Here is a 23,175-nt window from a genome sequence, read left to right as displayed (position 1 = left end):
AGAGATACAACTATAATGCCGACATGTTTCAAACTAGTCAATGACATGACTTAATGAAATAAGCCAGGAGCTCCCATACAGGGGTCCATAGACCACCTTTGGTCCACAAGCTTCATTCAAGTGGTCCATGGCATGTTTGCATTAAATATTCACATCAATTTAAGACTATATTTTTATTGCTTCTTTCACTTCATTTCATTGCATTATAATTTTAATTCCATGGAATACAAATTGCAATACAGTACAGGAAACATTCGTGTTGTGTCAGTCTTGTCACTCACGTTTAACGGATTAATAAAGTGCAGGTTTCGTCCAAGGATCATCAGAAGGTGACAAAGTCTGGAGAGGAAGAAAAGTGGAATGTTACTTAAGTCAATATTTTCTTTTAAGTGTGCTGCAGCTAAAAACATTCCTTTTAGACTAGATTTTTTATTAGGGGTTTGTTCCATCTACTCAAATTGCCTTGGCATGAGATGTAATTCCTCTGGGCATAATGAGCTTACTGCTTAATATAGCACTAACAAATGTAACTGCTATACATAGTCCTATGGATGTGAAGATGAATGATTCTTTGTACAAGATGAGATATGTAAATATGCATGGATGATGGGTGTAGCTAATATCCATTAAGACTTTATTTAAAACAAATAAAACTGGCGTATTACAGGATGGAGCAAGATGTGTCTTGCAATACTTTGAATCACTTCACTGAAATATATTTTGATACTCATTTCGATATGATCCATTTCTAATAAAATTATGAAATCAGACAGTTGTTGCAAAGACCCCGTATGTCCTAATTTGGCCCTATTTACCAAGCACGATCTGCACTTCTCCTGCTATGTGTTGCTAGTAAAACGTTGCCCCTATTTTGTCTTCTTTTGGAGGTGGGGGAGATGGGGAACACCTCCTTTTCAAAACTGCTGTTAGTCTCTGTATGCCTCACAGCCTTTGAGCCCCTCTTCAAGGACTCAAAAATTTCTAAGGGGGAAGTCTACATATGAATATTAAAATAGAAATTGTATGGCCATATTCAATGTAGTTTTGCATCAGGAGTGCATCCACAATATTTTGTCTAATCCTAGACCTATTTTCCAGAATTCTTATCTGTACACATCTCAGTGCCATACTCACATACATTTTGCCACACAGGTATATAATCCCTTCCACGACACCTTCCCTCTGCTTTTGGCAACGAATGCCTAGGTTCTCACCCTAAATACCCTCCCAGATTCATATATCCCATATTTTTTACCATTTTGGTGCAAAATGGAAACAGTTTTATTTGCCCAAGCATTTGACTGATGCTATGCTTTTACTGCCTACTGTCTCTTTTATTGCTTGTTGGTTTCTTTGAAGGTTTTCCATGATCATTTGCTAGAGAAAATTTTGGATTGTATATTTCGGTGTTTGAATTATATAAGCAACCTTGCAGGCCGCTTGCGTCATAAGCATGCAAATTATATTAGCAGAATGACAGGAGTTTGCTCACGGCTAATCTGGGTCATGGTTAGTGTGAATGTTGCCCTTTTGTGGAGGGGAAACTCGTGTGTTTTTAATCACCTGGAAGATTCTTGAGGAGCCTTTCAAGGCAAGAAAACTTGGAGTAATTGTATTCTAAAATGGAATGCAGATAATATCAATTCACAATTTTACATGAGTCCAACTGGATGGATGAGCCAGAAATGGGGTGGAGCCAGTTTGCTCAGGAATGTCCCACAGCTGAGTAGGGAAGGTGTACTGGAATACCTGGGCCATGCTGGCTGTGGTGGTCTGTGGTCTTCAAGACAAAATGTGGAATATGAAAGCAAATTTTCTGCTGCAATGAAGACTGTGCAATCAAGGTTAGACAAAAAGCATTGCAAATGTCTCTTTTAAGCTTTCCTGATATTCTAATACATACATTTGTAGCACAAAAATCATTGAGATTTCTTGAGCTTCTGTGAAAATGTTGGCTTGAGATCCTCCTTGTATTGGTCATGGGCTAGTTATAGAGGCACCCAACCACTTCCACTTTGTAGGGCGAAGGTTAAATTGCCCTTTTATCAGCACCCCTCAGAAAGTGATGAAAGATTTCGCTATGGTTAAAAGAAATACCTGTCTCTTACCTAAAGACAGTCTTGGAGTCCGCTTATATTTTCAGTAGTCGCTAATCAGGGTCCTGCAGTGTCAGGCTTGCAAACAGTCCGTTGAAAGTACCAGAGGCAGTGACATAGCTCAGGCGAGGCCAAGTCCAGAGCAGTAAGCAAAGGAGGCAGGGCAGATGCACAGACAAAGTGAGGAAAATGCTCAGGTTGCAAAAGGTAGCATTCCAGAGGAAGAAAAGCATAACACAGGAGCCCATGAGCATTAAAACAATGGGTTCAGAATAAAACTGAAGCATGAGTTTTCATGGTATACCCAAGAATGCACAAATCATATTCATACATTTCAGTCCGATCACTTCCTTTAAAGCATGTGTTCAAGCACACCAATCTTAAATACATGGATTGTGATCCAGCCAAGTCCTATTGTCATTTATGGAAGAGAGCAAAACACTGCAAGCAAAAGCTGCTCTGTAGCCAGCAGAGAGGAAAACCCTGGCTGGATCATGACCGTTACTTGGGAGGAAATTCCATTAACGCTTATGGCATTTACTTCCCAAGTGTTGTGCCTAGGACTGCAGTGTAAATGGACCACGTTTGATGCAAAATGTTTGTGGTGAAGAAACTGTGTAACTGACTGTAATACATCAGATGACATTCAGACCCTAGCATACTTCTCTCCCCCCCCCCTCTTTTTTAAAAAAGGCAAATTTAAACCATGCTGGAATGTTAAAGAGGTTCTTTTTTGGAATCCTTTATTTTGGAAAAATTCTAAACAGCCCTGGTGGAGAAAGAATACAGAAATTGAAAACAGGACGATAGTTACGTTTAATAGCCGTCTGTGCTGTTCCTCTCATTACTGACAACGCAAGCAAAATCCCTACAGTTTTTAACAAGATGGGATGTGTGCATTTGTGTAAATAAGCATCTGATATTTGTGGGGGGGGGGAGGCTCTGTGCGCACTGCTGCCAGCAGCATAATGAGATCCTCTTTTCCCTTCTCCATTCTGGGTTACTGGAAAGGGGGATTTCTTCCTTCCTCTGGTCCCTCCCACTCCTCCAAGTTCACATAGGGACAAGGCATCTATCTTTCCAGCCTTTATAATCAGCACTTGATTTGCTCAAAGCATATGGGCTTCAGAAAAGGCCCTCGCTGCAAATCAGAAGCAGGCCTTCCATGTGGGCACAGTATTAGCAACATTCCCATGACACCTCATCAAACAAACTCAAGTCCTCTGGAGGAAAAGTTTAGATTAACGTTTCAAAAGCGGCAGTACAGTAATGTGCTCTTGGAAAGTAGCGTTTCATGCAAGTCCTCTTCCTCTTCCCTCCATTTCAAGTCCAAAAAAGCAGAGGCAACATCCCCGCAAAACTGTGGTCCGCACAACAGACAGAGTTTCATATCCTTTGTCTCTTATTCTTTTCTTTCACTTTCATGCAGTCAGGTTATTGGGTTGTGGTTGTTGTTGTGGTTGGTTTTTTTTGCACATTATTGTTTTATTTCCAGAGCACTTTTTACTTTTCTCACTGCAAACCGCTGTTTCAGAGACACTCTGTTTTCTGAGCAAAGGGGTTTGGTTTTGTGCCTGGGTGTGTGTGTGTGTGTGTGTGTGTGTGTGTGTGTAAAACGCTGCCCCCCCCCCAGATGGCACATGAATTGCTAATGTCATTGCAGTGTACATTAAGTCTTTCGGAGGGCAAACAGATGCTTTATTTATTTCATCAATTGATATGTAATTGGCTTAATCACCATTATCTCTAAAGGGTGTGCAATAAGCTTAGCAAGCAGCATAGAGATATAATCAATTAAATACTAACTATAAAAGTAGAAATGGCTTATGCCTGCTGAAATAAAAGGGCCGCTAGATGCTGGAAGTTCAACAGCTTCTAAGCGAACAAAACAAGACCAGCAGATCTGATCATGGATGTCTCACACCATTTCTTGTTTGGTCCTCTATCGTTTGTAATGTAATTAGCAATCAATAGAACAACCCTCTGCCTACTCAGTCCAGGCAGAACCACTAAAACTGGCATTACTTTCTTTCTTCTCTAATGCTTGTAGCACCACTAACTCCGGCTTCTATCAACCTGGTGTCTAGCTAGGGTGCATGAGAGTTGTAGTCCAAAATACCCAGAGGGCACTAAGTTGGTGACGGTTGGCTTTCTCCATGCTACGGCATCATCACATTGGGTGTTTCTCAGTTCTACTTCATTAGCTGTCACTAGCAGGGACAAAGAAACATGCGGAATGATAGCCACTTTCATGCATGTGCCATGCACCGGAGGAGGTAGGACTACATTCTGCCAGGCCCATCCCCAAAATTAATCCCCAGCCTGCCAAATGCTGAGGTCTTAATGAAAATTGTCTCCCTGCAGCTTCTGATGCCAATGGAAAATTCTCTCCCACTTTGAACAGAAGCTTCTGGTACAGTTTTCACGGGACCCACGGAGAGGGCAAAGGCAGGAGTCTATCACCACCACTGCAGTGCACCAAGACATAATTGCCTTCCCACTCCTCCATGCTTGCTATTTAAATTAAATAATTAGGCACATTGACTGCAATCACACAATGAATGTCACATCTAGTTGGGCTCTAAGCAAACCCTATGGAAGGCTCTATCTGGAGACGGGCATTGGGGATAATACCGTGTTATATAAATTGCTGTGTAGAACCACACTTTTAATTTTGCTTCCCACTGATTATGCATTTGAATTGCCACAGCAGCTGTAAAGGACCCTAGGGGGGGAAATCAGGCTAAGAACAGCTGGATCAGAATGTCAGTTCATTTCCCTAACTTCTTGGAGATAAAACATAAAGTCTATTGAATAAGCCAAACAGAAGACAGGGGTCTTTTGCATGGCCATTTGCCAGCGCATCGACATCCTTTTGCCCTCAACCATCCAGTTGCTGGGAGCCAAGATGCAATGGCAAAAGTTTGCACTTTACTGATCTGCATTCATGCAAATGTCATTATTAGCATTCGGTACCTGCAAGAGGCATCATAATCATCACAATCATCATCATCATCATGCCCAACCTGTCAAGCCTGTTCCACCATCGATATTGCAGGAAGTGGCTGTAATAACAGGAGGAATGTGCGAAAGAACAGGAGACTCCACTAAACATTCTTCATAACATTGTGACTCTGGTTGCTTGACTTCTGGGACCATTTCCAGGAAACTACAGCCTAAAGAAATAGTACAAATGGTGACTATGAAGCCCACGAAATTAGGAATGAATCTGGCACAGAAGTTAGTCATTTTAAGGGAAAAGGCCAACTGGGAACTGCTCTGTAGACCTGGCAGCTGATGAATAGCCCCTATGTGTGGGGAGGAATGATACCTTTGGCAAAGAGATGAAACAAACTGCATTAGAAACTTCTAAATTAAATGTTTTCAGGGCAGAGCATGATCATGCAGCGGGTAACAGAAATGGATCTATGGAAAATGTATAACATGTGACAGTCAAGGCTAGGCTGATGTAGCCTAGTGGATCATGGTATGTCCCACAAAGGCGGCTGAAGAAAAGAAACCAGGAATGCCAGTTAGCAGGGCCATTAAAAATGCCCAAAGACAACACTGCAAAATCAACACAGCTGTGAGGACAAAGAATGGGCTTAAACACAGACAGGCCTCATTTTATTTTGTGGATGGAGGCATTTTGCACAGCACATGGGACACTGACCCTGCACCACAGCTGGTCTTCCAACTCAGAGGTAGCCAATGTGGGGCCCAGATGCATATCCAATCGTCAGGGATGATGGGAGTTATAATCCAACAACATATGGAGGGCACAATATAGGCTAAATCTTTCCCTGCCCTTGATCTCAAGCAAGAGATTCAGCCAGTACACTATATTGGAAGACAGAGTAATCTGTGTGTTTATTGTACAGAACACATACCGTATTTTTCCGTGTATAAGATGCCCCCATGTATAAGACGACCCCTATTTTTTTGAACCCAAAATTAAGAAATCAACTTGTTGAGCTTTTTTGGGAGGTCACCGTCGCCAGTCGCTCACCCAGCCAGTCTCCACCCCTGCCAATCACCCCCCCCCTCTGCGTTCACAAATACGACCCCCAATTTCTGCCTAAATATTGTTGGCAAGAAACATCGTCTTATACACGGAAAAATACAGTAGGTTTTGAATGTATATTATAGGCGTTGGAATACTTCATGAATTGTACCTACTTGTTTTGCACACAAAGAGGTGCAAAGGCTTAATATATCATTATAACAGTCAAATATGAATTCACATAGCACAGTTATTTTTATCAAAACAGCACATACGGACATTATACTACAAGACCCACATTTCAAGATGTGGACATTATCATTATTTGACATATATACAGTGGTACCTCGGGTTACAGACGCTTCAGGTTACATGTTTTTGGGTTGTGCACCGCACCGAACCTGGAAGTACCGGAATGGGTTACTTCCAGGTTTCAGCACTCACGCATGGACAGAAGCACTAAATCGTGCTTTGTGCATGTGCAGAAGCACTGAATCATGACCCGCGCATGCGCAGACACGGCGCTGTGGGTTGCAAACGCTGTGGGTTGTGAACGTGCCTCCCACATGGATCACGTTCGCAACCCGCGGTTCCACTGTACCACTGTCCAGACAAGAAGTTGCTATATTTGTCAATCTGTTTAGGAAAGTGATAGAAATGTACCAAGAAAAGAAACACTTCCCCCTCTTTGTATGTCTCTTCAGTATGGCTGTCAGGTGCATGGCAGAAGGGCCTGCGGCCTTTCAAGATGGCAAAATCTGCTTGAAGTTCATTTTCCTACACATCACTTGATCTTAGCCAAAAGGCCGAGAAGCGAAGTTCATTTTCCTGTGTTACTGTGGCCTATGAATATCTGCACCTTTTCACTCCCGAAGCTCCCCTACTCATACCTTGCTTGTTATTGGTTCTGCTCTGGAAGGCCGTAACCTTCATTTTTAACATTTCCTCAGCCCCCATGCTCAACAGTTCTTGTGGGGCTTGGGTGCTAGTCTAAGGGTCAAACTAGGCGAAATGCCATTTGTGCAATTAGCAAGTGAATGACTTCTAAAAGCTCAATGGCCAGCAGAGGGATGCAGTCTGCATTGGCACCCTGGCGCAAAATATGCAGCCTTAAGCCTTGGCTCTCCAGTGCAAATAGCAGGTACTTGATGTGGATTGGGGCAAAAGGTTAAACCCAAGGTCCCAAACCCTCCAACATTTCTCTGATGAAAATAGGGACGTCCTATTCCATAATAATAATAATAATAATAATAATAATATAATAATAATAATAATAATAATAATAATAATAATAATAATAATAATTTATACCCCACAAATCTGACTGGGTTGTCCCAGCCACTCTGGGCAGCTTCCAACATATACTGTATAAAACATAATAAAACATTAAACATTTAAAAAACTTCCCTGTGCAGGGCTGCCTTCAGACGTCTTCTAAAGGTTGTAGAGTTATTTATCTTCTTGCTTCGGGGGAACATACGTCCATACCATCCAACATTTTGTCCGAAGATAAGAGGGACGTCCTAAGGAAAATGGGACATTCTGGGATCAAATCAGAAACCGGGACAGCTTCTGCAAATCTGGAGGGCTGTCCCTGGACACTTAGGGGGTCTGGGGTCCTGATCCAGTTTTGTACCTACACCTACAATGCACTTGAAATAGCCACCACTCATTGTATAAATGGTGTCTCATCAATTTTGGCCCTAAGACTGGACCAAAAGTGACAGTGCCTGTGAGCATCAGCAGTTTCTAAACAGTGACTCAGGGAAGATGATACATTCACATGTGGCACTGTGGAACTCCAGGCAGAAGTGGAACCATCACCCCAAGTATTTAGCATGGCATAGTGGTTAGTGTGTTAAGTTAGGGAGAAGTGGGGAGAACTAGGTTCAAGCCTCCACTCAGCTATGAAGCTCGGTAGCTGACCTTTTACGAAAGGACAAGAGGCATTACTGCAGCCCTCAGGCAATACTGCAAATTCTTCCTCCATCCTTAGCCAACTTAGCTGAGGACAAAACAAAGGTGACATGGATCCCCAACTGCATCTCCTGGAAAGGAATGAACTTCCTAAGTCATTTGCCTCGCAAGAAAACTACCATGAATGCACTACCAGCCAACAAGGGGAGGGAGTGTGTGGGTGTAGGAGGAAGTTCTGGTCTTTTTGCCAGCCACAGCTGGGCAGGCACTGAGTCTGTGCTATTCATTAATCATTATTAGGAACTGAGTGAAATGTGCTATTATTTTCAAATCTCTTTTCAAGCTAAACGCTCAAGATTGCATCATTTGTTTAATTTCTAATTAATGTTTAAGAAATAAAACAACACTATTTTTTCAGTACAGTTTAGTATGCCATGTGGCCAAACTACACATCATTTTAAAACTTGTGGACCCATTCCACCCCCCCCCCTTTTGAAACTAGTAGCTGGGAGTGGGGATCACAACTGCAGCATGCAGTCAGTGGGTTAACTCTTCCCTCCCGCACTTTGATCCCAACAAAATTTCTCCCCCACCCTGTTTCCATTTGCAAGTGTAGGGAAGCTGCTATTGGTGAACGTTACACACTGACTGTTAAGTGTAGATTGACCCACAGTATTTGATGTTGATGAGGATCCTTAATTGTTTCATGTATACAACTTTGTTTAGGCACAGCAATAAAACATAAAGCACCATAAAAAAATACAAATAATCATGAAAGTGTCTGGATAATAAACAGTTTCTTTTTTTATTTTATTCAAAATTATAACAAGACATATTATCCAAAAACATATCATCCTTGTCCCCCCCATTTTTCCTCCCTCCCCCCCTCCCACACAAAACCCACCCACCCCCACCCCACCCTCAGTTCCAGTCTTTGGTTTCTCTGAGACTGCTGTTTTCTGCATGTTACAAAGTTGTATAGATCCTCAAACTATTTAGCTGATTATTATCCATAAAAAGTTTGTGAATGTTTATTCAAAACCTGCCAAGGAGTCCAGTTCGCTTTGTTGCGTCTTCAGATACTTTGTAAAGGCACAACAAAGTGAACTGGACTCCTTGGCAGTTTCAAAGCCACAAAATGGTCTTTAAGGGATGCCTGAAAGTCAGTACTGATGATGCCTGCCAAATCTTTGCTGGAAGAGATGGAACTAGTGACCCTAAATGCACGGCATCTAATGGAAGCTACTTGGGTCTCTGTAACATAGAGGATAGCTAACAGTGGTCCTCTGGACGATCTCATGGTAAACACATTGGGGGCAGAAGTGGAATAGCACACACTAACCCCATGCCAACATCCTCATCTCCTTTAGCTGCGACCCTAATCCTTTGGACATTGAATGGAGCTAGCTAAATGCAGTTAGAATGTTCTATGATCACTCATGGTTCCTGGTGATGGGAAGACACAGTCATCCAAATACACAAAGATTACTCCTTCAGGCATGTACAAAGGTCAGGGTAGAGGCAGCAGGACGGGGCATATTGGAGGTAGGGCTACCCACTCCTCCCATCACACATTATGAGAACGCCTGAGCTGGGTTTATGCGGCCGAGTGGTCAAGCCAATAAAATGGTCATGATTTTTCATAACGGGACATGGTGGACTACTAACATTCGCCAGAATTTTGCATTTCCCGGTATTATTAAGCATTCTAAAATCAACAATCTAAAACCAGTTTTCTCAAGAAGATGGTGTTGCAGCCAAATGTAAAGCAGACTGGGGTGTAGGCGTGCTTATGTCATAATTATGAAGCACATAGAATGAGACAATCATACACTGCAATAGACAGGAGATTGATGAATGGAGAGATTTTGTGATAAGAGCCAGCCTGCGTGGTTAGGTTGACTAATATTGTAAGTGTGAGAGAGAGTGCAAGCAACCAGAAAACTTATTCATCGAACAATGGAGCAATTTCATCATGCCCTAGCGCAATGAGATGTGGGATGATGTTCAACTGCACAGCCTGTTGGAAACAATATAGTAATGGCTTAGCCTCACTTCTGCTCACTCAAATGAAATATGGATGTATTTTATTCTTTCTCATATATATGTGCATATACGTAAACACACACATACATGTACATAAGTGTGTAAAATGTATTTCTTTAAGTTTATATGTCTAAAATATCTAAGATCAATTCTTGCATGCCTGTTATAATTCATATAAATCTTTAAAAGAGGAATAAGTGAATGCAGTGAGGAAGTGGTTGTCTTCTGTCAGGGACTGTGCTGAGGAGGGCTGTACTGAGGAGGAATGGTGGGAGCCACCCCTCCCCCTCCCCCTGCTCCTGATTCAGATCCTGAATCTTCCCAGAAGCAGGGAAGTAGTATCGATTTGGAACAGTGGTTTGCAGTGGGACATAGTTCAGAAAACAGAAGCTGGGAAATACGGTACTGGATGGGGAACAGCTAGGAGAAGAAACACTGGGAGACAGAGGGTTAACAGATTCACTGTCTCTGGAAAGCATTCGTCTACTCTTCCCAAGGTCAAGAAGAGCTGAGAAAGTGGCAGAACATAGAATCATAGAATCATAGAATTATAGAGTTGGAAGAGACCACAAGGGCCATCGAGTCCAACCCCCTGCCAAGCAGGAAACACCATCAGAGCACTCCTGACATATGTTTGTCAAGCCTCTGCTTAAAGACCTCCAAAGAAGGAGACTCCACCACACTCCTTGGCAGCAAATTCCACTGTCGAAATTCTTACTGTCAGGAAGTTCTTCCTAATGTTTAGGTGGAATCTTCTTTCTTGTAGTTTGGATCCATTGCTCCGTGTCCGCTTCTCTGGAGCAGCAGAAAACAACCTTTCTCCCTCCTCTATGTGACATCCTTTTATATATTTGAACATGGCTATCATATCACCCCTTAACCTCCTCTTCTCCAGGCTAAACATGCCCAGCTCCTTTAGCCATTCCTCATAAGGCATCGTTTCCAGGCCTTTGACCATTTTGGTTGCCCTCCTCTGGACACGTTCCAGTGTCCTTCTTGAACTGTGGTGCCCAGAACTGGACACAGTACTCCAGGTGAGGCCTGACCAGAGCAGAATACAGTGGCACTATTACTTCCCTTGATCTAGATGCTATACTCCTATTGATGCAGCCCAGAATTGCATTGGCTTTTTTAGCTGCCGCGTCACACTGTTGGCTCATGTCAAGTTTGTGGTCAACCAAGACTCCTAGATCCTTTTCACATGTACTGCTCTCAAGCCAGGTGTCACCCATCTTGTATTTGTGCCTCTCATTTTTTTTGCCCAAGTGCAATACTTTACATTTCTCCCTGTTAAAATTCATCTTGTTTGTTTTTGCCCAGTTCTCTAATCTGTCAAGGTCTTTTTGAAGTGTCATCCTGTCCTCTGGGGTGTTAGCCACCCCTCCCAGTTTGGTGTCATCTGCAAATTTGATCAGGATGCCCTTGAGTCCATCATCCAAGTCGTTGATAAAGATGTTGAATAAGACCGGGCCCAAGACAGAACCCTGTGGCACCCCACTAGTCACTCTTCTCCAGGATGAAGAGGAACCATTGATGAGCACCCTTTGGGTTCGGTCAGTCAGCCAGTTACAAATCCACTGAGTGGTAGCATAGTCAAGACCGCATTTTACCAGCTTATTTACAAGAATATCATGGGGCACCTTGTCAAATGCCTTGCTGAAATCAAGGTAGGCTACATCTACTGCATTCCCTTCATCTACCAGGCTTGTAATTCTGTCAAAAAACGAGATCAGGTTAGTCTGACATGACTTATTTTTCAGAAATCCATGCTAACTATTGGTGATCACAGCATTCCTTTCAAGGTGCTCACAGACTGTTTGCTTAATGATCTGCTCCAGAATCTTCCCTGGTAATGATGTCAGACTGACTGGGCGGTAATTATTTGGGTCCTCTCTTTTCCCCTTTTTGAAAATAGGGACAACATTTGCCCTCCTCCAGTCTGCCGGGACTTTGCCTGTTCTCCAGGAATTCTCAAAGATGACTGCCAGTGGTTTTGAGATCACATCTGCCAGTTCTTTTAATACTCTTGGATGCAGTTCATCTGGCCCTGGAGACTTGAATACATCTAAACTAGCCAAGTATTCTTGTACTATCTCCTTAGTCATTCTGGGCTGTGTTTCCTCTGCTAAATCATCTTTGTCAGTGGGTTTTATGATTCCTTGCAGTCGTTCAGTTACATCTTGGATCTTAGCCCCGGGGAGACAGCACACTTCCCGAGACATCTTGTAGGGAATCCCCTGTCACCACTACACGTCTCCTCTTAGGTTTGGTCGGGGTTCTTTCATGAGCTGTCCGTTCCAAGGTCGCCTGCACATTCCCTGAGGACTGACTTTGCTGCTCGTCTTCATATACCTGATCGACTGTAATGAGGGAGAGATCCTCAAATGGAGTCTGCTCTTTGTCTTCCATGCTAGGGGAGAGGACCTCAAAGCGATTGTGTATTTCTAAACAATCAGAGCGAACCCTGGGCCTCCTACTTCTTTGAGTCACGTTTCTCCATATATCTGGCTCCTGTGTTGGTGAACTAGCCTCCTTCTCAGGGAAGTCCCCTGTCTCCTCCTTGGTGGAGACGGTGTGCTCTGTTGCTTCCAAGAAGAGCTCCAGCTCTCTAATTCTTTGGAGCATAGCTACACGTTCCTCCAGTTGCTGGACTTTGTCTTCTAAGAGGGCAATCAACATGCAATTGCTGCAGGTAAAGCTGCCTGCAACCTTTGGCAAGATGGCAAACATTGCACAGGAACCGCAGGCGACTGCAGCTGTTCCCTCCCCCTCCATCTTGAGAATGTGTCGTTGGGGGTGGCTACAGCGGTCCTCCATCATAAAAAGCATGAAGATAGGACAAATAACTCCCCCCCCAAAAAACCTAGGTCTCCCCCAACAAACGTTTGAGACTAGCTCCCCTAAATCTAAAAGATGGATCAAACTGCGCACGCCACTAGGCGCACGCCGCTGCCCTGCAAGCTCTGATAAGCTCCTCCCACAGCTAATCACCTGCCTCAACAGAAACCCTGCCCCCTCTGACCTTTGCACAGGGAGAGCAGGTAATCAGCCACAAAGAAACACACACACAAGAAAACCCTTTTTGCTCCTTCTTCAGCTGCTGCCCTGCAAGCACACAAAGCACAAAGGCAACAAGCTCATATTACAAGACGGAGCAGTGATGTGGATTAATAGGGACGTAAGGGGGTGGGATTCTTAATTGGGAGCACTGCCATTTCTAGGAGATGTGTTCTTTGTTCTCTCACTGTGATTATTAAAGTTTCAAACTGGTAAGAAGACCCCTTTTCCTTTGTTCTGCTTATCTACTACCACAGGGGGAGGAAGCTGATTCCCTGAAGCCTGACATCTTCTAATTTATAGAATTAAAGGTAAAGGGGCCCCTGACCATTAGGTCCAATCGTGACCGACTCTGGGGTTGTGGCGCTCATCTTGCTTTATTGGCCGAGGGAGCCAGCGTACAGCTTCCGGGTCAGGTGGCCAGCATGACTAAGCCGCTTCTGGCGAACCAGAGCAGCGCACAGAAACGCCGTTTACCTTCCCGCTGGAGCAGTACCTATTTATCTACTCGCACTTTGAGGTGCTTTTGAACTGCTAGGTTGGCAGGGGCAGGGACCGAGCAATGGGAGCTCACCCTGTCACGGGGATTCAAACCGCCGACCTTCTGATCGGCAAGTCCTAGACTCTGTGGTTTAACCCACAGCGCCACCCGAGTCCCAAATTTATAGAATTAGAATAATAGAAATTCCTCTTGGGAAAAGGTTCTAAATATTTGTATAGAGGGCATGGACATCTTCTAATAATAGAATACATTGTTCTAGAGCAGGCCTGTCTAACAGGTCGATCGCAATCTACTGGTCGATTGCAGGGTGTCCCTGGTCAATCCTGGTCACTCTTGTGATCCTGATAGATTTAGCGAAAAGGAAAGAAAAGAGCTTCCCCAACTGGAGGACACAAGATCTACCCACCCGGGAAGAATGGCAGATGAAGGTGATGGACTACATGGAACTGGCGGAAATGACTGGCAGAATCCGAGACCAGGGAGAAGAGTCGGTGGAAGAAGATTGGAAGAAATTTAAAGTTTATTTACAGAAACATTGTAAAATTAAGAAATGTTAGAAGGATGTTGGAATGAAGTAATGTGGTTTTAGCAGAAATGCTATAAAGGATTAAGAAAAAACAGATTGTTAAATGGTGAAAGGAGGGAAAGTAAAGTTACATTATATTAAGATAAAATATAGGACAAAAACTGGAAAAGATGGAAAGGACCTGCTGAAATAGCTAACTGAACTAGAATACAAAAAAGGGAGGTGTGAGGAGGTCAAGGAAACAAGCAAATGAAAGATAAGTTATGGGAAGGTTCATTGTATTTTTTTTTCCCTCTAACTGTTTTTATTTTTCTAGTTTTTTTCCCTTATTGTGATGTGATGTTTTGTTTTCTATTTTCTCTTTTTGTAACATTTTAAATCTTAATAAATATTATTTTAAAAAAAGAAAAGAGCTTCCCCAAAAAAGCTCAACAACTTTGGGTAGATCACTACCTTTTTTATATAGTGGGAGTAGATCACAGTCTCTTGGAAGTTGGACACCCCTGTTCTAGAGCATGGCAGTCTGGACCCAGTGAAGACGAAAAGGCACTTAAAGAGTGGGCAGGATTGAGGAGACAAAGGTATAGACGGCATGGACTGGAAAGCACTTTGGAACTCAAAGTGGTACAAATCAGCACCTGCACATGTGAGGGAATGTTCCTAAAAAAATTGACACTGATGACATCATCTTTCTCATATTACTTCCAATACATCACCAAACTGTTGGAGAGATTGTGGGAAGGAAGGGACTTTTGGTGGTGATGCCAACAGATTGTTTTATTATAGAATGAAAATTATCAGGAGTTAGCGAAGATGATTAAAACATATTCTAATTTCTCCTGAGTTAGCCCTACAAAATATGAGGACAGAAAAACACCAAAAGGACACCAAAAGGATTAAAAAAAGAAATTACATGGATGTTGCCAGCTGTCAGGATCTCTATAAAGCACAACAGTGGAAAAGGTTTTTAAAAATCTGCCTATATCCTTATGGTATTAAAAAAAATCTGGAATTGCAGAGAAAAATAACACATAAGTTACAGATCTCTAAGGGACATTTCTGTTCAGTATGGTGGGCTTTTATGTCATATACAGTGGTTTATTTTCAGATTTACAGGTCTATCTCCCCACATCCCCTAGAGAAAAAAAGAGAAAATATCTTAAAAGAATCCAGCTAGTGAACCTTCAAACTGTGTGCTCTTGGATTCCTATCTGGCCCATATCAGAACTGACTAAATTATTTCCTATGTATCATATGTCTTTGCATTAGTTTGCAGCTGTGCTTGATCTCTTTTTTTATCACACCTCTAGTTTGTTGGGATTTATTTCCCTTTTTGCACCGCTTGCATGAGCACAGAATTAAGGATCTAGGAGAAATTAGGTTTGGTTCACGTTGCCCTGCAAATTTGCGCTTCTGGAAACAATAGATGAACTGAAAAGCAGCTACCCTTCAAACATCACAATTCTCCTGAATATGATGCAGTTCTTAATCGAAATATATGTGTGCCAACATACATATTAAAGGAAAGTGTGCACAATATCGCATCTTTTAGAGAACTTGTGGCAAGCAAAATTTCAGAATGGAAAAAATGAGAAACTGAGATCGACAGATCTGTCCATTGCTGCATAGCACACAAAGAACAACAAAGTATAATGTTCAAACAAGCTGGCAGTAGGTCCCCCATCACCAACTTCCCCCCCATTATTTATTACTCAATTTATATGCTGCCCTGCCTTCTGAAGGAGCCCAGTCCTTTCATTAAAACTACGGTCCAAGTCCTCTGCTTCTCACTCAGCTTATTTCTCACACAAAAATCTAGCAATCTGGTAGAAAATGAGGACAGGAAGCTGCCAGATCAAGTTATGTAGCTCAGCATTGTCTGTTTTAACCAACCGTACCTCTCTGACATCTCAGACCAGGGCCTTTTTGGACCCACCTGGAGATGTCAGGGAATGAGCCTGGGACCATTTTGCATGCAAACCAAGTGTTTTCGCACTGTGCTATAGACTGGAGAAGAGAGAATACTTTGTTCAAATGTCTGGTATGCATGGATCATTTAGCTGCAGGATGTATTGATTTCGTAATCAAGCCAAGGGACCGAATGCCTCCAAAATTATGTTTGCTTACATTCTTTTGTTAAATTGATCCCCTTTATGCCATGCCCTTTATGCAATGACAAACCCAGACAGCATCTTAAAAAGCAGAGACATCACCTTACCAACAAAGGTCCGTATAGTTAAAGCTATGGTTTTCCCAGTAGTGATGTATGGAAGTGAGAGCTGGACCATCAAGAAGGCTGATCGCTGAAGAATTGATGTTTTTGAATTATGGTGCTGGAGGAGACTCTTGAGAGTCCCATGGACTGCAAGGAGATCAAACCTATCCATTCTGAAGGAAATCAGCCCTGAGTGCTCACTGGAAGGACAGATCGTGAAGCTGAGGCTCCAATACTTTGGCCACCTCATGAGAAGAGAAGACTCCCTGGAAAAGACCCTGATGTTGGGAAAGATGAAGGGCACAAGGAGAAGGGGACGACAGAGGACGAGATGGTTGGACAGTGTTCTTGAAGCTACCAGCATGAGTTTGACCAAACTGCGGGAGGCAGTGGAAGACAGGAGTGCCTGGCGTGCTCTGGTTCATGGGGTCACGAAGAGTCGGAAACGACTAAACAACATGCCATAATGGGCATATGGGGCTTTCATAGCTTCAATGCACAAAGTGCGCAAGCCCTGACTGCTGACCGTTGGGGCTCACAAAGCTCTGTGTGTGATGTTTTGCAAGCCCCACTGATCAGCGGATCAAAGGTGTGGACAAAACTCAGGTCCCTTCATCTCATTGTGATGTCAGGTGATTGACAAGTGGGTGGTACCACCTGACTGTCAAACTCAGCCCCTGGGGATGGAGGAGATCAGGATTCTGCCCACGCCTGCCTTACAGACAAAGACATGGGCATAAACAAGTGGTCCAAGTGTGGTGGAAGTGGTATAAAAATTTGCTGCATTCTAAGACATTCCTTCTTAGGGCTAAAGATGTGTGTTCAAATGACTTTCACCTCACTGTAGAATGCCAGTCTCTTTTCATCCTATATGCAGGAAACGGGGAAAGAAAAGGAGAATGCACAGGCAAGGATTTCCATAGTAAAAAGCATTGCCTTCATTTTTTCCCTCCTTATCTGATATTTATCCCCTTCATTGCTTTTACATACTGCAGGGCAGAAACCAAAGCAAACAAATAAGAATGATTACAGCCGACTTTTGCTAGTAGCTAAAATCAGGATTGTTGATGCATGCAGACAGGTCAAATACTGTTGTGATTTCGAATCAGCTTCTCCTGCTTTATTTCCATATTTCGAAAGCTCCCTTTAGGTTATGGCTGAAAACAAGAGGGAATCTATCTTCACTCTGGAACACAGGGAGGGCTCTCCTCACGAAACAAGAGCAGCATTCTGCCGGTGGGCTTGCCAGAGGGTACAACGTGACTGAGAGGATGAACTGCCCTCACTTGCCCTCACTATCAAGACAAAATACCTTTGTTTTGATGTACCCTTCATGAGACACAGAGGGATTGCACATCTTGAACGACCAGTTACTTCCACTCTCCTGCTCCTACTTATTATAATGTTAGCTAAGATATAGAGCGGCATCAGTCCACCAAAATTGCTGGTCATTCCTTTGCTGCGTCATCCCAGTATCGAGAGAAGACAAGCCACCATCACGCAGCCTTCCCTTCTGACTGTTGCCCATGGTAAAACACAAGCAGATACCTGATGGATCAAGTCTATCTTCTTCAGGATCCTGTTTCCCACAATAGATAATCAGATGCCTTTGGGAAGCCAGCAAACTATTTTAGAAATTGTTTTAGGAATGAACTCACAGCTTAAAATAATCAACAAAATGTTAAAATATGTTCTGCTGCCCAGAGCGGTGCAAACGTTTTATAAAATGTTGTCTTTAGAGATGCTGAGGAAGAATACAAACAGATACACTAAGGATGAAGCCTTGGGAAGGGTAAATCATCAGACGAAGGCAATTTTCAGCTGTGTGCCTGAAGTGCGATTGCTCAGACTCCATCATGTAGAGAGTGCGGCCATGTCAATACTTGGAAGGATCTAAGCTTTCTGCAGAATGTGTCATTGTACAGTGAAATATACTCGGAGTCAAGTATGGATTTCATGCTCTTTATTCAGCTCATAGTAGTGAGGAATGAATGTTTTCCCAAAATATCTGCTTTATATACATTATTTACACAATGGGCCGCGCGTGATTGACTAATTCTGGGATTCTCCTGTAGGCCTATTAGGTTGCGGATTCACTTCCACCTGGAGCTGGATTGGGTGGCTCCTGTGGACCAATCATACTGCTGCATTGTTCTAGGACCAATCAGACTGCTGCATTCTGGACCCTATTGTTCTAGGACCAGTCAGACTGCTGCATTCTGAATCCTATTGTTCTGGACCAATCAGACTGCTGCCTTTTGGATCCTATTCTACTCAGTACATAACATACAGTTACTGCCTAGTGAACGTGAGCACGTTCTTAATCACAGACATAGTTGATTTCATTACATCTGAATACCAACATATCATGCAAATGGGATGATTTTACTACATCATCGCCATTATGCAAAAATGTGCAAGGAGGATTCCCCATGCCAACTTGGCCTCTTGTTTCAATCATTCACACTTCCCATCATGAAGATTTCTGTTTAGAACGGCCAATATATTTGTTAACTTTATTTAGCAGAATTTGTACACCACATAGGGGTAACGACACGTAGACTTGGCCAACGAGCACGTACGTTTATCCAGTACATACTATTTCTACAGACAAAAGTTTCTCGGTATGCATTGTCTTATGCAGTATGCGCTGGAGAAAACAGGATTATCTTATGCATGATTCTATCAGTATGTGAAACAAAAGATAGCGAGATCAAGAAGGCTCACAATACAATGTGCAGTTCCAGGAATACATCAGACTTTGTGTGAGTTTATCTTCAGGAAATGGAATCGTATTAATCTACTTTGGTTAAGAGGTTGAGGGCTCTCTTTATCTTTTTTAATAAACCAATTACATATTAACTTCATTTGATTTAGCAGAAAAAGGGAAACAGTCTCTATATTATTGATAAAACAGAAAACATGAGCAAGATATTCTGAGCAAATTAACCTTGTTTTTAAGATGACACTTACTTTGACACACAGGAACACAACCCTGCTTCATTTTGGTGTCCTCCTGATTGTTCTACTGCACAGAGCCTTGGATGTCTGCCCCAAAGCCCTGCCCCAAAGAATCCTGGCTGTAATTGAAACAAATGGCTGTTTAATAACACACAAAGCTTAATAGTATTATTAAATGATATAGAATGGAATTATGAATGATATGAAACTTGATTGGATCACCTGGTTAACAACAAAAGGATGTCAGGTGTCATACTTGGCTAGAGCTAGTCACTTGAAAGATCTCCCACTGCTTTGGATATCCTTGGACCCAAGTGCAAATTGACCTAAAAAAGAACAGCAAGGCACTGCAGGCTTATCCACACTTATCTTCCCCCCTGCTCTGTCTAGGCACAGGTAGGCAGTGCACTTTAATAAAAATAATAAATAATTTTATTATTTATACCCCACCCATCTGACTGGGTTTCCCCAGTCACTCAAAAGCCACTTTAAAGTGAGAGCATGCTTGTTTGTTTGTTTTGCCCCAGAGTTTCCCCCTTGAAAACCCCCTCGAAAATCAGAGCAAATATCTATTTGGGTTTTCGCAGATTGACGTTTGCTCGAATGGAGCACTAAAGAGCGGGTTTTTCAAGGAAAGCTCCAGGGTGAAAGAAATGGTCCTCGGATATGGAGCTTTAAAGTGTGGTGTGTGCCTGGAAAAAGTAATAAATTGCAATGAGCTACTTTTGAACGTTTTGCCGATTTTTTTTGTTATTACTTGACATTGTTCATTGTAGATTATTTTATAAATGGAAATAAAATATAAAAAACAACAACTGTAAAAATATGAGTTGTAATAGCACTGGTGACATACAGGAAGCTTCTGGATCTATTTTTAACCACAGAAATGCTGCCATTCTGTTAACTCTTTCGCCTCTGAACCACTTAACAGGTGTGTCTAGGAAATGCACTTGTCGACTATGTGCAGAGTGCCTTGCCAGATTCCTGACCTTCTGCACCTTGAAGAAGGATCGTATGAGCCCACCACATTCTAAATACAGCTGCGGAAGTAAAAAAAGAAGAAAATGGAACTGTCAGGTCCTGATTTGTCCTCCTAGACAAACAGGGAATAACTGTCAAGATTCCTTCCTGCCCCCACCCCCAGGTCAAGCTCAAATACTTGTTTGATCAAATAATTGTAAAAAATCTTCTTCTTCTGCATTATCCTATCTTCCAGTTTGGATGATACGTGTTTAATAATAACATTAAGCTGGTGACTACAGGAGCACACGTTCTATAAATAATAGCTCCTCCCAAACACCCTATTTTTAGATGTCATTACATCTAAGACTGGTGTCATTCTAGAATGTTGCTTTGGAATACAATTCTGCTTCAGCATCAGATGTCATGCCATCCTAACAGCCACTTGGCATTCATGCAAAAATAACGGCAGCAAGATCGCTCCTTTGATTCATTTGGGCGTGCAAAGAGCAGAGGAATTCCCTGCAGCTTGTATTTCTTGCTTCACACCCCAAATAACAACAATAATAAATAATTATTTATTGAATTTATATACTGCCCTATACCCGGAAGTCTCAGAGCAGTTCACAAAAACAAACAAACCACAAAATACATAATCAAAATATAAACAACAACCCAATAACCCCCCCCCCCAAAAAAAAAACACACCACATTTTAAAAGGGCATAGGATGTCAACCAAAGGCCTGGTTAAAGAGGAACATTTCTGCCTAGTGCCTAAAAGTGTATAATGAAGGGGCCAGGCGAACTTCCCTGGGGAGAGCAGTCTACAGACAGGGAGCCACTGCAGAGAAGGCCCGTTCTCATGTTGCCACCCCCCGGACTTCTCAAGGAGGAGGCAAACAAAGAAGGGCTTCAGAAGATGATCTCAGGGTCCAGGTAGGTTCATATGAAAAGAGGCGGTCCTTGGGGTATTGTGGTCCCGAGTCATTTAAGCCTTTATAGGTTAAAACCAGCACTTTGAATTGGGTCCAGAAGCTAATTGGTAGCCAGTGCAGTCAGACTAGGACTGGCTGCTGAATTCTGCACTTGCTAAAGTTTCCGAACCATCTTCAGAGGTAGCCCTACGTATAATGCATTGCAGTACTTGAACCTTGAGTTTACCAGAGCATAGATAACAGTAGTTAGGCTATCCCTGTCCAGATAGGGGCATAGCTGGGCCACCAGCCGAAGCCGATGGAAGGCACTCTGGGCCACTGAGGCCACCTAAGCCTCGAGCGACAGCAAAGGATCCAGGAGTACCCCAAAGCTATGAACCTGTTCCTTCAGAAGAAGTGTAACCCCATAAAGAGCAGGTGATCTCCCACCCATCCGGTCCAGGGAACCACCCACTAACAGAGCCTCAGTCTTAATCTGGATTGCATTTCAGTTTGTTGGCTCTCATCCAGTCCATTACCAAGGCAAGACACTGGTCCAGCACTTCCACTGCCTCATCTGCAAATGTAAAGGAGAAACAGAGCTGAGTGTCATCAGCATACCGCTGACAATGTACTCCAAACCTCTGGATAACGCCACCCAGCGGTTTCATGTAGATGTTAAACAACGGAGGGGATAGGATTGAGCTCTGCAGAACCCCACATTGAAGGTTCCATGGGGCTGAAAATCATTCCCCAAGCAACACCATCTGGAAACGACCATCCAAGTAGGACTGGAAATACCCCCAAAGCGGTGCCACCCTCCCCTAGTTTGGACATTTGCCGCAGAAGGATACCATGGTTGATGGTATCAAAAGCCACTAAGAGGTTGAGGAAAATTAACAGGGACATGTTTCCCTTGTCTTTCTCTCGACAGAGGTAATCATACAGGGTGACCAAAGCAGTTTCTGTGCCAAAACTGGGCCTAAATCCTGACTGAAATGGATCCAGAAAATCATTTTTTTCCAAAAGAGTCTGGATCTGGTCTGCGACCGCTCGCTCCAGAACCTTGCTCAGGAAAGGGAGATTTATTTCTAGGGTTTATTAATTTCTAGGGTTTGAGGGTGTACCACCCCCACCCAAATTTATAAGAGAGGATTAGGACAACAGTCAGGGATAAAAACTTAGTGAGATGGAGAGATAGCACAGGTTAAGGGAACAGCTACCAGGAAGTAATTCAACACCAAAAGTTTAGAGCATAGGAGCCAACTCATAGGGGCCCAAGTCCCTTGGCCCCCCCAAAAAAAATATTTGAGGGGGCTGGACCACCCCAGAGTTAATGGGCATTGCCATTCAAATGGTGTGTGTGTGTGTGCGTGTGCGTGCGCGTGCACACACACTGTGTCATGCGATCAATCTTGCATGGCGGGCCTTACCTCCCCCCAATATTTTATTCATGTTGGCACCCCGGGTATAAAGAGATCACAGGAGAGTCAGAGTTAGAAGCTAAAAAAAGGTTGCTTAAAGGAAGTTGCTTGTTTTGTAGTACTTCTGTCTGATCCTTAATGATAATTAACAGCACATAAAACAGTGCGTGTGTCCCAATTGCGCAGAGCTCCTACATGTGAACAGAGGTTTGTGCAATGGATATGGAGCCCCACTTAGCTGCCAAAATGGATGTGCTCTACATACAAGTTACACATGGATAGGTCTACAGTAATTCCCACCTAAACTTAATAAAACTGAGTCCATAGCATTTACTGGTTTAGAACCAGAATATCTGTAAATAACAGAGCATGCATTTCAACATGGCTCTCATCGTAACAGAACTGCTGTTTCATTTCTAGTGAATCACAATTTCCGTCTGCACAGAAAATATTGGCTTTTCTGTTATCTCTCATTTGCAAACAAAGTTAACTTTTTTCCCTGAAATCACAGCACATGATCACCATCCGTAACAACCAATGATAACTGAAGGCA

This window comes from Podarcis pityusensis (assembly GCF_964106645.2).
Source record: "Podarcis pityusensis genome assembly, chromosome: 12".
NCBI classification, from domain to species: Eukaryota; Metazoa; Chordata; class Lepidosauria; order Squamata; family Lacertidae; genus Podarcis; species Podarcis pityusensis.
The sequence above is the reverse complement of the archived record's forward strand: the minus strand, read 5'-3'. Positions refer to the sequence as shown.